The sequence below is a fragment of the Sardina pilchardus genome, chromosome 2 (genome assembly GCF_963854185.1).
Source record: "Sardina pilchardus chromosome 2, fSarPil1.1, whole genome shotgun sequence".
NCBI lineage: Eukaryota > Metazoa > Chordata > Actinopteri > Clupeiformes > Clupeidae > Sardina > Sardina pilchardus.
The window spans coordinates 35,011-52,378 of NC_084995.1; the positions used below are offsets into that span (position 1 = coordinate 35,011).

At 42.0% G+C, this 17,368-nt stretch overlaps 4 non-coding genes and 2 pseudogenes across 4 annotated transcripts; all 6 read right to left on the bottom strand.

The window, feature by feature from the left end:
* Nucleotides 1–235: 235 nt before the first annotated feature.
* LOC134075408 (5S ribosomal RNA) lies at nucleotides 236–344 on the bottom strand (annotated as a pseudogene).
* A 1,617-nt stretch (nucleotides 345–1,961) lies between these two features.
* LOC134075282 (5S ribosomal RNA) lies at nucleotides 1,962–2,080 on the bottom strand. The gene has a single exon (XR_009938040.1). It is a non-coding gene; the product is annotated as a 5S ribosomal RNA (ribosomal RNA).
* Nucleotides 2,081–11,094: 9,014 nt separating this feature from the next.
* On the bottom strand, nucleotides 11,095–11,208 carry LOC134075420 (5S ribosomal RNA; annotated as a pseudogene).
* Nucleotides 11,209–12,826: 1,618 nt separating this feature from the next.
* Nucleotides 12,827–12,945, bottom strand: LOC134075395 (5S ribosomal RNA). The gene has a single exon (XR_009938148.1). It is a non-coding gene; the product is annotated as a 5S ribosomal RNA (ribosomal RNA).
* A 1,618-nt stretch (nucleotides 12,946–14,563) lies between these two features.
* LOC134075312 (5S ribosomal RNA) lies at nucleotides 14,564–14,682 on the bottom strand. Its single transcript, XR_009938068.1, has one exon. It is a non-coding gene; the product is annotated as a 5S ribosomal RNA (ribosomal RNA).
* A 1,618-nt stretch (nucleotides 14,683–16,300) lies between these two features.
* LOC134075382 (5S ribosomal RNA) lies at nucleotides 16,301–16,419 on the bottom strand. The gene has a single exon (XR_009938137.1). It is a non-coding gene; the product is annotated as a 5S ribosomal RNA (ribosomal RNA).
* Between the last annotated feature and the right edge of the window lie 949 nt (nucleotides 16,420–17,368).

Below are 17,368 nucleotides of genomic sequence, written 5' to 3' on the forward strand. Positions count from 1 at the left end.
AATCCGCCAGCTGTTTACAGTCAACTCGTGCAATTTTTTCCGACCTGTTGCTGGCTTAGCCTATATTTCCTACCGATGCATTTATTTATTTATTTATTTATGTATTTCTTTATTTTGCTTTCAAACGGAGGAAGCAAATATTCAAAGGGGTTGGAACGTCTACGTACTAGGGAGCAGGCACGCACAGACAGACAGCCTGAAAAAAAAAAAAGTTTCACTGGCTGATGGAGAGAAAAGCTTACGGCACCTGGTATTCCCAGGCGGTCTCCCATCCAAGTACTAACCAGGCCCGACGCTGCTTAGCTTCCGAGATCGGGCGTGTTCAGCGTGGTATGGCCGTAAGCGAAAGCAACCGGCCAAAGTAACCCACTTAAAGCTCCCTAACCCGGGTTGGAGACGCGTGTGTTGTGAAAGGTGAGGTACGCTACATTGTGTTCAAGAAAACAAAGGCGCATTTTCCGCGTGGAGTTCAACTTTGAAAGTGAAGAATACAACAAATGGCATTTAAAACTTGGTAACATTTCCAATAACTGTTCCTTCTTTATCCTAAAAACGATGGGTACTGACAGAAGAGTTTGGTTAGGCAAGTGCACATACTTTACTCACAGTACAACATACATAGGGCAGCTTTATCTCTGATTAAAACGCTCACAGATTTGTTTAGAAGCTAAATAAATTGTAATGGTGACATAGCATGGCAAAAACCACTTGGCGTGTACACCATTTGAAACTACCACAAGTAAATTAGAAAATGTCACTGGAGTAAAAAAAAGCTCAGCTTTTCAAACAAAGATGATACTCAAAGCTAAGGAGAGAAATCAGTGTCTGGCCATGCATGAGAATATAAAACCACTAAGTATTTGATGGGATATAAAAAAAAAAAAATCCGTTTTTCTAAGCAGAGCGAAAACACAGGGGACGTTTCATTGGAGAGAACAGCCCTAATTTACAATTCATAAAATATGAGCTTCGTTTTAGAAACGTAGCCTCTCAATGAAAACAACGTACACATACCGGTCGGGATGCGGACGCTCCGAGTTGGGTCTCTGGCCAGTTAGGACTGCGCATTCAGGTCATGTGTTGTAAAGAGGGTTGTTTCGTGGATCCTCTTTGCTTCATCTTCGCCACGGAGAAAGAAAAAACAACTGCTCCTAATGCAGTTCTCTACTGGTGTGCTAGAGTCACTGGCAGCCAATGATCCATACATGTCCAGATGTACACTAGCGACAGAAAGCGTGGCGCTCCCTCCGGCGACGGAGACGTGAATGAGCGCTTCTCCTTAGCGCACGGTTTATATAGGCCTTATACGTAATAGTAGACACACGTCAATCGAATGCTGCATCTAATCCGACAACATAGGCTATGTAGTAGCAACTGCTGTCAAGCAAAACTTCATGAAGCACGCTGATATTAGCTTTTCATATATCAATTCGCTGTGCGTAAAAACAGGACCTTTGGTCACTCGCTCTACTTGGACATCCTGAAACGAGTAACCTACAGTTGTTCAGGAAAACACTACAATATCTGGGATGTCGAAGGCCATGCAGACTATAGGCTATTTTCCATACTCAGACAGTGTTGAAAAAATTACTCTGCAGCTCTTGGGCGAATGAACACAGCGAGACCGGGAATTGTACAACACGGTGAAAACTACATCGAAAACAAAGCTGTCACCCCAAAAAATAAGCTAAACATTCCAGATGAAAACAAGCACTAAAACTCCCCCAATCCGCCAGCTGTTTACAGTCAACTCGTGCAATTTTTTCCGACCTGTTGCTGGCTTAGCCTATATTTCCTACCGATGCATTTATTTATTTATTTATTTATGTATTTCTTTATTTTGCTTTCAAACGGAGGAAGCAAATATTCAAAGGGGTTGGAACGTCTACGTACTAGGGAGCAGGCACGCACAGACAGACAGCCTGAAAAAAAAAAAAGTTTCACTGGCTGATGGAGAGAAAAGCTTACGGCACCTGGTATTCCCAGGCGGTCTCCCATCCAAGTACTAACCAGGCCCGACGCTGCTTAGCTTCCGAGATCGGACGAGATCGGGCGTTTTCAGCGTGGTATGGCCGTAAGCGAAAGCAACCGGCCAAAGTAACCTACTTAAAGCTCCCTAACCCGGGTTGGAGACGCGTGTGTTGTGAAAGGTGAGGTACGCTACATTGTGTTCAAGAAAACAAGGGCGCATTTTCCGCGTGGAGTTCAACTTTGAAAGTGAAGAATACAACAAATGGCATTTAAAACTTGGTAACATTTCCAATAACTGTTCCTTCTTTATCCTAAAAACGATGGGTACTGACAGAAGAGTTTGGTTAGGCAAGTGCACATACTTTACTCACAGTACAACATACATAGGGCAGCTTTATCTCTGATTAAAACGCTCACAGATTTCTTTAGAAGCTAAATAAATTGTAATGGTGACATAGCAGGGCAAAAACCACTTGGTGTGTACACCATTTGAAACTACCACAAGTAAATTAGAAAATGTCACTTGAGTAAAAAAAAAGCTCAGCTTTTCAAACAAAGATGATACTCAAAGCTAAGGAGAGAAATCAGTGTCTGGCCATGCATGAGAATATAAAACCACTAAGTATTTGATGGGATTTAAAAAAAAAAAATCCGTTTCTCTAAGCAGAGCGAAAACACAGGAGACGTTTCATTGGAGAGAACAGCCCTAATTTACAATTCATAAAATATGAGCTTCGTTTTAGAAACTTAGCCTCTCAATGAAAACAACGTACACATACCGGTCGGGATGCGGACGCTCCGAGTTGGGTCTCTGGCCAGTTAGGACTGCGCATTCAGGTCATGTGTTGTAAAGAGGGTTGTTTCGTGGATCCTCTTTGCTTCATCTTCGCCACGGAGAAAGAAAAAACAACTGCTCCAAATGCAGTTCTCTACTGGTGTGCTAGAGTCACTGGCAGCCAATGATCCATACATGTCCAGATGTACACTAGCGACAGAAAGCGTGGCGCTCCCTCCGGCGACGGAGACGTGAATGAGCGCTTCTCCTTAGCGCACGGTTTATATAGGCCTTATACGTAATAGTAGACACACGTCAATCGAATGCTGCATCTAATCCGACAACATAGGCTATGTAGTAGCAACTGCTGTCAAGCAAAACTTCATGAAGCACGCTGATATTAGCTTTTCATATATCAATTCGCTGTGCGTAAAAACAGGACCTTTGGTCACTCGCTCTACTTGGACATCCTGAAACGAGTAACCTACAGTTGTTCAGGAAAACACTACAATATCTGGGATGTCGAAGGCCATGCAGACTATAGGCTATTTTCCATACTCAGACAGTGTTGAAAAAATTACTCTGCAGCTCTTGGGCGAATGAACACAGCGAGACCGGGAATTGTACAACACGGTGAAAACTACATCGAAAACAAAGCTGTCACCCCAAAAAATAAGCTAAACATTCCAGATGAAAACAAGCACTAAAACTCCCCCAATCCGCCAGCTGTTTACAGTCAACTCGTGCAATTTTTTCCGACCTGTTGCTGGCTTAGCCTATATTTCCTACCGATGCATTTATTTATTTATTTATTTATGTATTTCTTTATTTTGCTTTCAAACGGAGGAAGCAAATATTCAAAGGGGTTGGAACGTCTACGTACTAGGGAGCAGGCACGCACAGACAGACAGCCTGAAAAAAAAAAAAGTTTCACTGGCTGATGGAGAGAAATGCTTACGGCACCTGGTATTCCCAGTAGTCCGGGAGCCAAATGCCATAATTTAGGTGAACCTGGCTTTGTCGGTTAAAGTTTTTTTTTTTGCAGAATCTAGTAGACTAGGGGTCCCTCTTTAAGATTTAAGAGGGTGCCCGGTGATATCCCTTGGGCAATTTCATATATTAAGCCTTTCTTGTCCAATGTGTTGACTATAAGGCGGATATACTATAGGTGAATAGGGTAAAAAAATTAACAAGCAGATATCACTATGAAACTTCACCAGTTGATTACTTAGATCAATATGAAAAATAAATGTATTACAAGTTTTCTGAAATGTAATGTTTGAATATGCAAATTAGGTATGATGTAATTAAATATGCGCTGATTTACATAAACGTAAAAAGATCAAATCTGAACATTGGACAAAGCCAGCTTAATTTTTTTTCTTTTCATTTTGTTGACATAAGAGATGAAAAGTATTTTAGAGAGGGAATTATGGATATCTCATTTAGTTATTCAATAAATCAGAAAATACTATACCAGCCTTTAAAAAATCCATTTTCGCCATGTTTTTTGGAATAAAATGTCATGTAAATCAGGCTAAGAATCATATATCAACAAACCCCTCTGCAAAATCCTTCTAAACATGGTTAGGTATAAGACTGAAAAGTTTGGTGTATGTAGATGCTTGTGAAGTGGAGATTTTGTTCTCCGAGTGAGAGAGGAAACTCATCCATATCCGCCTTATATTCAACACATTGGACAAGAAAGGCTTAATATACAAAATTGCCCAAGGGATATCACCGGGCACCCTCTTAAATCTTAAAGAGGTACACCTACTCTACTAGATTCAGCAAAAAAAAAAACTTTAACCAACAAAACCAGGTCTGACCTGGGTTGGTTGCAACCTGACCCCATGGCTTAGTGACTGGTCTGGTCTGCCAAAAGCTCACGAGAACCTTAAAGGAACACTTCACTTTTGTCGGTTAAAGTTTTTTTTTTTGCTGAATCTAGTAGAGTAGGTGTACCTCTTTAAGATTTAAGAGGGTGCCCGGTGATATCCCTTGGGCAATTTCGTATATTAAGCCTTTCTTGTCCAATGTGTTGAATATAAGGCGGATATGGATGAGTTTATCTCTCACTCGGAGAACAAAATCTCCACTTCACAAGCATCTACATACACCAAACTTTTCAGTCTTATACCTAACCATGTCTACAAGGTTTTTGCAGAGGGGTTTGTTGATATATTATTCTTAGCCTGATTTACATGACATTTTATTCCAAAAAACATGGCGAAAATGGATTTTTTAAAGGCTGGTATAGTATTTTCTGATTTACTGAATAACTAAATGAGATATCCATAATTCCCTCTCTAAAATACTTTTCATCTCTTATGTCAACAAAATGAAAAGAAAAAAATTGAAACTGGCTTTAGCCAATGTTCAGATTTGATCTTTTTACGTTTATGCAAATCAGCGCATATTTAATTACATCATACCTAATTTGCATATTCAAACATTAAATTTCAGAAAACTTGTAATACATTTATTTTTCATATTGATCTAAGTAATCAACTGGTGAAGTTTCATAGTGATATCTGCTTGTTATTTTTTTTACCCTATTCACCTGTAGTATATCCGCCTTATAGTCAACACATTGGACAAGAAAGGCTTAATATACGAAATTGCCCAAGGGATATCACCGGGCACCCTCTTAAATCTTAAAGAGGTACCCCTAGTCTACTAGATTCTGCAAAAAAAAAAACTTTAACCGACAAAGCCAGGTCTGACCCCATGGCTCCCTGACTACAGGCACTTTCTCCCCCAAGTACATATCCTCTGCTCAACCGGCCAATCACTGAGCAATGCTGAGCAAAGCTGAGCAGCCTTCAGCCAATCACTGAGCAATGCTGAGCAGAGCTGAGCGCTCAACAGACCAATCATTGAGCGAGGATCGGAAAATATTCACGACGTCATGACGTCGGTGCTGTTAAGCTGCATCTCGAAAAATACTGGCGGCCATCTTTAACTACTCCGGTATCGGCGGCGTTTTTCCGACCCATTGGACCTTTTGTTTTTTACTCTCAGGTAAGTTTTGTATAGTTATGTGCCAAGTAATGAATGAAACTCGATGTATTTTTTAATAGTTGGTCCGATATTCAATGTTTTACACGATATCTCGTTAGCAGCTCGTAACGTTAGCAGGCTGACTCTGACCCGGCGCCGCAAAGGTAAACAGTGCTGCTCACTGTAACAACGGTAGAGTTTGCTATGCGTTGAAAGTGTCTAAGAGCCCAAATGTGTTGTTAGAAGATAGTTTTCTTAGTATTCATAAGTAATTCGTGTTTGTGGGAGTTGGGGGCTATAGACAAAGTTTTCATTCACTGTTCAGCCGCCGCCTCTGTCGAGCTAGCGTTAGCTACCACCGGTGTCGCCTTCACCTGTCAGAGGTAAACAATACATTGAACGTGAATGAATGAGATACCAATCGCCGCTGTAAGACCTGACAATCCCTGGAAACACTTTAAAAATGTCATCAGACACTCTAGCTCACTTTTTTAAGACCATAGAGGTGGTGTTACTTAAGTGTGGAGTTGACGTTTGATGTATAAATATGCCTTAGAAGTGTAAACATGTCAACCGCGATTTGCATGTTAAAAACAAAGTGATGAATGAATGGGCTGTTTTTGGTTGTCATAAGCACTTTTTTTCACCTGTTGGCTGTGGAAAGCAAATAGCACACACATAATATCAATACTCATTGCATGTGTATTTTATATTTCCAGATTATATGTTGAAGAGCCAGAGCCTGTGCCTCCTGTGAACCGGTCCGTTCAGCCCACGGTGTCGTCCTCCTCTTCTCGGCCAAAGCCTGCTGCGCCCATCCCCATTCTGCCAGGGCCTGCTGCGTCCACCCATCTCCAGCCAAAGCCTGCTGCGCCCACCTATGCGCCACCCCCTGTGTCGGCAGCACCCATACTGCTGGTTCTCCCCCCACAGCCACAGGCTCCCTCCGTCCTGTTTCGTGGGCCATCGTGCAGCCAGAGCTTTGTACGTCCTGCACCAACAGTCAAGGCATTCATGCCAAACAAGCCCTCGCGGCCATGTGGGGCTTGCCACGTGCCCAATTGTAGTGGACAGCGGAAGAGGTACACACCTTAAAGTGTCTGGAAGCACCCAGAAGATATTTTCTTCCTGTCCATCCACTAGGATATCCACCACCTCTGGGTCTGACACTGTGGTGTACGACAGCTTTGAACACTTGAAATGTGTGGTGGATGCGGAGTTGGAAAAGAGGAGAACTATGTGAATAACTGTAAATAACTCACCTGTGTGATGCCACTTCTCCTGTGCCATCTGTAGGAGAGAGAAAGAGGCTTGTTTGTGTTATGCTGAAGTACTTTGAAACACAAACAAACACATGCACAAAAACAAGCAATCTATTTATTTGTATAGTTCAAAATTTTAAAACATGCACTTAACAGTTTAAAAATGTTCTTGTGTTTGTTTTTTATTATTACTTATGTTGCTCTTAAAAGGCACTTTGTATTATCTTTTTATATATATAAATATGTTCTGTCATGTTCAATATCAAGGCCAATCTAACCTCCATCATTTTAACCTTAAGCAGTTCCGATCTAACACAATCAGTTTGCATACCCTTTAATGGTCGTTCATGTTCATATCATCTGTTTTTGTGATACGTGTTGTTTGTTCGTCTTTGTCAGCTTCATGTCTTTGTGATGTTTGTATGTCTTGAAAACACACACAACAAATGTATCTTACAGGAATGGCTTGAGCCTTTATTTGTTGATTGGTGACCTGAGTCTTTGGATAATCCTGTTATTTATTGGGCTTTTGGCCAGTACAAACCAATTGTTCATTTTTTTTATCTGAAGTACAAGTTTGTGTTTTTAATTAAGTGTTCTTGATTTATTATTATTATTATTGTTGTGTGTGTGTGTGTGTGTGTGTGTGTGTGTGTGTGTGTGTGTGTGTGTGTCCTTGTAATGTTTGTATGTCTGTCAGCTCCATGTTTAACTAAATGTTTGCAAATGGTAGTACATGTTTCACATGTGCTTTCATGCACTGCTTTTCAAATGAAACACATTCTAGGTGAAAAATAAAAGTTGTAAAAGTATTTCAAGTATGTTGGAGTCTCTGTATGCTTGGGTTTCAGAAGGGGTGGGATAGTGTAAAAAAACCCACATAATTTAGAAGTCCTTGTGTCTTCTCTGCCTCTACCAGAGGTATGAATACACCCCTCTGTGCGCTGGCTGTATCCCCTGAGTGATCACAACGATGACTTCTGTGAACGGCTCTGATGTCTTCCAGACAAAGTGACAGTTCACTGATGCATTACACCATGTCTTGATTCAGCCCAAATGTAATATTGCACACATTCCCTATTGAAAATTATGAATCTCATCAGCTAGATCAAATCAAACTATGGAAATAAAGAGCAAAACATTCAGCAGACTAATGGATTTCAATAAATTAGGCCACCGAATAAATAACACTTCAGGACTTTGACCACCAGATGGAGCTGTCCGTTTTGATCCTTTTTGCTCGCTTCCAGGGCTGAGCAATATGTACTTGTGGGGGTCATGAGCCGACTACAGGCACTTTCTCCCCCAAGTACATATCCTCTGCTCAACCGGCCAATCACTGAGCAATGCTGAGCAAAGCTGAGCAGCCTTCAGCCAATCACTGAGCAATGCTGAGCAGAGCTGAGCGCTCAACAGACCAATCATTGAGCGAGGATCGGAAAATATTCACGACGTCATGACGTCGGTGCTGTTAAGCTGCATCTCGAAAAATACTGGCGGCCATCTTTAACTACTCCGGTATCGGCGGCGTTTTTCCGACCCATTGGACCTTTTGTTTTTTACTCTCAGGTAAGTTTTGTATAGTTATGTGCCAAGTAATGAATGAAACTCGATGTATTTTTTAATAGTTGGTCCGATATTCAATGTTTTACACGATATCTCGTTAGCAGCTCGTAACGTTAGCAGGCTGACTCTGACCCGGCGCCGCAAAGGTAAACAGTGCTGCTCACTGTAACAACGGTAGAGTTTGCTATGCGTTGAAAGTGTCTAAGAGCCCAAATGTGTTGTTAGAAGATAGTTTTCTTAGTATTCATAAGTAATTCGTGTTTGTGGGAGTTGGGGGCTATAGACAAAGTTTTCATTCACTGTTCAGCCGCCGCCTCTGTCGAGCTAGCGTTAGCTACCACCGGTGTCGCCTTCACCTGTCAGAGGTAAACAATACATTGAACGTGAATGAATGAGATACCAATCGCCGCTGTAAGACCTGACAATCCCTGGAAACACTTTAAAAATGTCATCAGACACTCTAGCTCACTTTTTTAAGACCATAGAGGTGGTGTTACTTAAGTGTGGAGTTGACGTTTGATGTATAAATATGCCTTAGAAGTGTAAACATGTCAACCGCGATTTGCATGTTAAAAACAAAGTGATGAATGAATGGGCTGTTTTTGGTTGTCATAAGCACTTTTTTTCACCTGTTGGCTGTGGAAAGCAAATAGCACACACATAATATCAATACTCATTGCATGTGTATTTTATATTTCCAGATTATATGTTGAAGAGCCAGAGCCTGTGCCTCCTGTGAACCGGTCCGTTCAGCCCACGGTGTCGTCCTCCTCTTCTCGGCCAAAGCCTGCTGCGCCCATCCCCATTCTGCCAGGGCCTGCTGCGTCCACCCATCTCCAGCCAAAGCCTGCTGCGCCCACCTATGCGCCACCCCCTGTGTCGGCAGCACCCATACTGCTGGTTCTCCCCCCACAGCCACAGGCTCCCTCCGTCCTGTTTCGTGGGCCATCGTGCAGCCAGAGCTTTGTACGTCCTGCACCAACAGTCAAGGCATTCATGCCAAACAAGCCCTCGCGGCCATGTGGGGCTTGCCACGTGCCCAATTGTAGTGGACAGCGGAAGAGGTACACACCTTAAAGTGTCTGGAAGCACCCAGAAGATATTTTCTTCCTGTCCATCCACTAGGATATCCACCACCTCTGGGTCTGACACTGTGGTGTACGACAGCTTTGAACACTTGAAATGTGTGGTGGATGCGGAGTTGGAAAAGAGGAGAACTATGTGAATAACTGTAAATAACTCACCTGTGTGATGCCACTTCTCCTGTGCCATCTGTAGGAGAGAGAAAGAGGCTTGTTTGTGTTATGCTGAAGTACTTTGAAACACAAACAAACACATGCACAAAAACAAGCAATCTATTTATTTGTATAGTTCAAAATTTTAAAACATGCACTTAACAGTTTAAAAATGTTCTTGTGTTTGTTTTTTATTATTACTTATGTTGCTCTTAAAAGGCACTTTGTATTATCTTTTTATATATATAAATATGTTCTGTCATGTTCAATATCAAGGCCAATCTAACCTCCATCATTTTAACCTTAAGCAGTTCCGATCTAACACAATCAGTTTGCATACCCTTTAATGGTCGTTCATGTTCATATCATCTGTTTTTGTGATACGTGTTGTTTGTTCGTCTTTGTCAGCTTCATGTCTTTGTGATGTTTGTATGTCTTGAAAACACACACAACAAATGTATCTTACAGGAATGGCTTGAGCCTTTATTTGTTGATTGGTGACCTGAGTCTTTGGATAATCCTGTTATTTATTGGGCTTTTGGCCAGTACAAACCAATTGTTCATTTTTTTTATCTGAAGTACAAGTTTGTGTTTTTAATTAAGTGTTCTTGATTTATTATTATTATTATTGTTGTGAGTGTGTGTGTGTGTGTGTGTGTGTGTGTGTGTGTGTGTGTGTGTGTCCTTGTAATGTTTGTATGTCTGTCAGCTCCATGTTTAACTAAATGTTTGCAAATGGTAGTACATGTTTCACATGTGCTTTCATGCACTGCTTTTCAAATGAAACACATTCTAGGTGAAAAATAAAAGTTGTAAAAGTATTTCAAGTATGTTGGAGTCTCTGTATGCTTGGGTTTCAGAAGGGGTGGGATAGTGTAAAAAAACCCACATAATTTAGAAGTCCTTGTGTCTTCTCTGCCTCTACCAGAGGTATGAATACACCCCTCTGTGCGCTGGCTGTATCCCCTGAGTGATCACAACGATGACTTCTGTGAACGGCTCTGATGTCTTCCAGACAAAGTGACAGTTCACTGATGCATTACACCATGTCTTGATTCAGCCCAAATGTAATATTGCACACATTCCCTATTGAAAATTATGAATCTCATCAGCTAGATCAAATCAAACTATGGAAATAAAGAGCAAAACATTCAGCAGACTAATGGATTTCAATAAATTAGGCCACCGAATAAATAACACTTCAGGACTTTGACCACCAGATGGAGCTGTCCGTTTTGATCCTTTTTGCTCGCTTCCAGGGCTGAGCAATATGTACTTGTGGGGGTCATGAGCCATTCCCAGGCGGTCTCCCATCCAAGTACTAACCAGGCCCGACGCTGCTTAGCTTCCGAGATCGGACGAGATCGGGCGTGTTCAGCGTGGTATGGCCGTAAGCGAAAGCAACCGGCCAAAGTAACCTACTTAAAGCTCCCTAACCCGGGTTGGAGACGCGTGTGTTGTGAAAGGTGAGGTACGCTACATTGTGTTCAAGAAAACAAAGGCGCATTTTCCGCGTGGAGTTCAACTTTGAAAGTGAAGAATACAACAAATGGCATTTAAAACTTGGTAACATTTCCAATAACTGTTCCTTCTTTATCCTAAAAACGATGGGTACTGACAGAAGAGTTTGGTTAGGCAAGTGCACATACTTTACTCACAGTACAACATACATAGGGCAGCTTTATCTCTGATTAAAACGCTCACAGATTTGTTTAGAAGCTAAATAAATTGTAATGGTGACATAGCATGGCAAAAACCACTTGGTGTGTACACCATTTGAAACTACCACAAGTAAATTAGAAAATGTCACTGGAGTAAAAAAAAGCTCAGCTTTTCAAACAAAGATGATACTCAAAGCTAAGGAGAGAAATCAGTGTCTGGCCATGCATGAGAATATAAAACCACTAAGTATTTGATGGGATATAAAAAAAAAAAAAATCAGTTTTTCTAAGCAGAGCGAAAACACAGGGGACGTTTCATTGGAGAGAACAGCCCTAATTTACAATTCATAAAATATGAGCTTCGTTTTAGAAACTTAGCCTCTCAATGAAAACAACGTACACATACCGGTCGGGATGCGGACGCTCCGAGTTGGGTCTCTGGCCAGTTAGGACTGCGCATTCAGGTCATGTGTTGTAAAGAGGGTTGTTTCGTGGATCCTCTTTGCTTCATCTTCGCCACGGAGAAAGAAAAAACAACTGCTCCAAATGCAGTTCTCTACTGGTGTGCTAGAGTCACTGGCAGCCAATGATCCATACATGTCCAGATGTACACTAGCGACAGAAAGCGTGGCGCTCCCTCCGGCGACGGAGACGTGAATGAGCGCTTCTCCTTAGCGCACGGTTTATATAGGCCTTATACGTAATAGTAGACACACGTCAATCGAATGCTGCATCTAATCCGACAACATAGGCTATGTAGTAGCAACTGCTGTCAAGCAAAACTTCATGAAGCACGCTGATATTAGCTTTTCATATATCAATTCGCTGTGCGTAAAAACAGGAACTTTGGTCACTCGCTCTACTTGGACATCCTGAAACGAGTAACCTACAGTTGTTCAGGAAAACACTACAATATCTGGGATGTCGAAGGCCATGCAGACTATAGGCTATTTTCCATACTCAGACAGTGTTGAAAAAATTACTTTGCAGCTCTTGGGCGAATGAACACAGCGAGACCGGGAATTGTACAACACGGTGAAAACTACATCGAAAACAAAGCTGTCACCCCAAAAAATAAGCTAAACATTCCAGATGAAAACAAGCACTAAAACTCCCCCAATCCGCCAGCTGTTTACAGTCAACTCGTGCAATTTTTTCCGACCTGTTGCTGGCTTAGCCTATATTTCCTACCGATGCATTTATTTATTTATTTATTTATGTATTTCTTTATTTTGCTTTCAAACGGAGGAAGCAAATATTCAAAGGGGTTGGAACGTCTACGTACTAGGGAGCAGGCACGCACAGACAGACAGCCTGAAAAAAAAAAAAGTTTCACTGGCTGATGGAGAGAAAAGCTTACGGCACCTGGTATTCCCAGGCGGTCTCCCATCCAAGTACTAACCAGACCCGACGCTGCTTAGCTTCCGAGATAGGACGAGATCGGGCGTGTTCAGCGTGGTATGGCCGTAAGCGAAAGCAACCGGCCAAAGTAACCTACTTAAAGCTCCCTAACCCGGGTTGGAGACGCGTGTGTTGTGAAAGGTGAGGTACGCTACATTGTGTTCAAGAAAACAAGGGCGCATTTTCCGCGTGGAGTTCAACTTTGAAAGTGAAGAATACAACAAATGGCATTTAAAACTTGGTAACATTTCCAATAACTGTTCCTTCTTTATCCTAAAAACGATGGGTACTGACAGAAGAGTTTGGTTAGGCAAGTGCACATACTTTACTCACAGTACAACATACATAGGGCAGCTTTATCTCTGATTAAAACGCTCACAGATTTCTTTAGAAGCTAAATAAATTGTAATGGTGACATAGCAGGGCAAAAACCACTTGGTGTGTACACCATTTGAAACTACCACAAGTAAATTAGAAAATGTCACTGGAGTAAAAAAAAAGCTCAGCTTTTCAAACAAAGATGATACTCAAAGCTAAGGAGAGAAATCAGTGTCTGGCCATGCATGAGAATATAAAACCACTAAGTATTTGATGGGATTTAAAAAAAAAAAAATCCGTTTCTCTAAGCAGAGCGAAAACACAGGAGACGTTTCATTGGAGAGAACAGCCCTAATTTACAATTCATAAAATATGAGCTTCGTTTTAGAAACTTAGCCTCTCAATGAAAACAACGTACACATACCGGTCGGGATGCGGACGCTCCGAGTTGGGTCTCTGGCCAGTTAGGACTGCGCATTCAGGTCATGTGTTGTAAAGAGGGTTGTTTCGTGGATCCTCTTTGCTTCATCTTCGCCACGGAGAAAGAAAAAACAACTGCTCCAAATGCAGTTCTCTACTGGTGTGCTAGAGTCACTGGCAGCCAATGATCCATACATGTCCAGATGTACACTAGCGACAGAAAGCGTGGCGCTCCCTCCGGCGACGGAGACGTGAATGAGCGCTTCTCCTTAGCGCACGGTTTATATAGGCCTTATACGTAATAGTAGACACACGTCAATCGAATGCTGCATCTAATCCGACAACATAGGCTATGTAGTAGCAACTGCTGTCAAGCAAAACTTCATGAAGCACGCTGATATTAGCTTTTCATATATCAATTCGCTGTGCGTAAAAACAGGAACTTTGGTCACTCGCTCTACTTGGACATCCTGAAACGAGTAACCTACAGTTGTTCAGGAAAACACTACAATATCTGGGATGTCGAAGGCCATGCAGACTATAGGCTATTTTCCATACTCAGACAGCGTTGAAAAAATTACTTTGCAGCTCTTGGGCGAATGAACACAGCGAGACCGGGAATTGTACAACACGGTGAAAACTACATCGAAAACAAAGCTGTCACCCCAAAAAATAAGCTAAACATTCCAGATGAAAACAAGCACTAAAACTCCCCCAATCCGCCAGCTGTTTACAGTCAACTCGTGCAATTTTTTCCGACCTGTTGCTGGCTTAGCCTATATTTCCTACCGATGCATTTATTTATTTATTTATTTATGTATTTCTTTATTTTGCTTTCAAACGGAGGAAGCAAATATTCAAAGGGGTTGGAACGTCTACGTACTAGGGAGCAGGCACGCACAGACAGACAGCCTGAAAAAAAAAAAAGTTTCACTGGCTGATGGAGAGAAAAGCTTACGGCACCTGGTATTCCCAGGCGGTCTCCCATCCAAGTACTAACCAGGCCCGACGCTGCTTAGCTTCCGAGATCGGACGAGATCGGGCGTGTTCAGCGTGGTATGGCCGTAAGCGAAAGCAACCGGCCAAAGTAACCTACTTAAAGCTCCCTAACCCGGGTTGGAGACGCGTGTGTTGTGAAAGGTGAGGTACGCTACATTGTGTTCAAGAAAACAAAGGCGCATTTTCCGCGTGGAGTTCAACTTTGAAAGTGAAGAATACAACAAATGGCATTTAAAACTTGGTAACATTTCCAATAACTGTTCCTTCTTTATCCTAAAAACGATGGGTACTGACAGAAGAGTTTGGTTAGGCAAGTGCACATACTTTACTCACAGTACAACATACATAGGGCAGCTTTATCTCTGATTAAAACGCTCACAGATTTGTTTAGAAGCTAAATAAATTGTAATGGTGACATAGCATGGCAAAAACCACTTGGTGTGTACACCATTTGAAACTACCACAAGTAAATTAGAAAATGTCACTGGAGTAAAAAAAAGCTCAGCTTTTCAAACAAAGATGATACTCAAAGCTAAGGAGAGAAATCAGTGTCTGGCCATGCATGAGAATATAAAACCACTAAGTATTTGATGGGATATAAAAAAAAAAAAAATCAGTTTTTCTAAGCAGAGCGAAAACACAGGGGACGTTTCATTGGAGAGAACAGCCCTAATTTACAATTCATAAAATATGAGCTTCGTTTTAGAAACTTAGCCTCTCAATGAAAACAACGTACACATACCGGTCGGGATGCGGACGCTCCGAGTTGGGTCTCTGGCCAGTTAGGACTGCGCATTCAGGTCATGTGTTGTAAAGAGGGTTGTTTCGTGGATCCTCTTTGCTTCATCTTCGCCACGGAGAAAGAAAAAACAACTGCTCCAAATGCAGTTCTCTACTGGTGTGCTAGAGTCACTGGCAGCCAATGATCCATACATGTCCAGATGTACACTAGCGACAGAAAGCGTGGCGCTCCCTCCGGCGACGGAGACGTGAATGAGCGCTTCTCCTTAGCGCACGGTTTATATAGGCCTTATACGTAATAGTAGACACACGTCAATCGAATGCTGCATCTAATCCGACAACATAGGCTATGTAGTAGCAACTGCTGTCAAGCAAAACTTCATGAAGCACGCTGATATTAGCTTTTCATATATCAATTCGCTGTGCGTAAAAACAGGAACTTTGGTCACTCGCTCTACTTGGACATCCTGAAACGAGTAACCTACAGTTGTTCAGGAAAACACTACAATATCTGGGATGTCGAAGGCCATGCAGACTATAGGCTATTTTCCATACTCAGACAGCGTTGAAAAAATTACTTTGCAGCTCTTGGGCGAATGAACACAGCGAGACCGGGAATTGTACAACACGGTGAAAACTACATCGAAAACAAAGCTGTCACCCCAAAAAATAAGCTAAACATTCCAGATGAAAACAAGCACTAAAACTCCCCCAATCCGCCAGCTGTTTACAGTCAACTCGTGCAATTTTTTCCGACCTGTTGCTGGCTTAGCCTATATTTCCTACCGATGCATTTATTTATTTATTTATTTATGTATTTCTTTATTTTGCTTTCAAACGGAGGAAGCAAATATTCAAAGGGGTTGGAACGTCTACGTACTAGGGAGCAGGCACGCACAGACAGACAGCCTGAAAAAAAAAAAAGTTTCACTGGCTGATGGAGAGAAAAGCTTACGGCACCTGGTATTCCCAGGCGGTCTCCCATCCAAGTACTAACCAGGCCCGACGCTGCTAAGCTTCCGAGATCGGACGAGATCGGGCGTGTTCAGCGTGGTATGGCCGTAAGCGAAAGCAACCGGCCAAAGTAACCTACTTAAAGCTCCCTAACCCGGGTTGGAGACGCGTGTGTTGTGAAAGGTGAGGTACGCTACATTGTGTTCAAGAAAACAAGGGCGCATTTTCCGCGTGGAGTTCAACTTTGAAAGTGAAGAATACAACAAATGGCATTTAAAACTTGGTAACATTTCCAATAACTGTTCCTTCTTTATCCTAAAAACGATGGGTACTGACAGAAGAGTTTGGTTAGGCAAGTGCACATACTTTACTCACAGTACAACATACATAGGGCAGCTTTATCTCTGATTAAAACGCTCACAGATTTCTTTAGAAGCTAAATAAATTGTAATGGTGACATAGCATGGCAAAAACCACTTGGTGTGTACACCATTTGAAACTACCACAAGTAGCCTAAATTAGAAAATGTCACTGGAGTAAAAAAAAAGCTCAGCTTTTCAAACAAAGATGATACTCAAAGCTAAGGAGAGAAATCAGTGTCTGGCCATGCATGAGAATATAAAACCACTAAGTATTTGATGGGATTTAAAAAAAAAAAATCCGTTTCTCTAAGCAGAGCGAAAACACAGGAGACGTTTCATTGGAGAGAACAGCCCTAATTTACAATTCATAAAATATGAGCTTCGTTTTAGAAACTTAGCCTCTCAATGAAAACAACGTACACATACCGGTCGGGATGCGGACGCTCCGAGTTGGGTCTCTGGCCAGTTAGGACTGCGCATTCAGGTCATGTGTTGTAAAGAGGGTTGTTTCGTGGATCCTCTTTGCTTCATCTTCGCCACGGAGAAAGAAAAAACAACTGCTCCAAATGCAGTTCTCTACTGGTGTGCTAGAGTCACTGGCAGCCAATGATCCATACATGTCCAGATGTACACTAGCGACAGAAAGCGTGGCGCTCCCTCCGGCGACGGAGACGTGAATGAGCGCTTCTCCTTAGCGCAC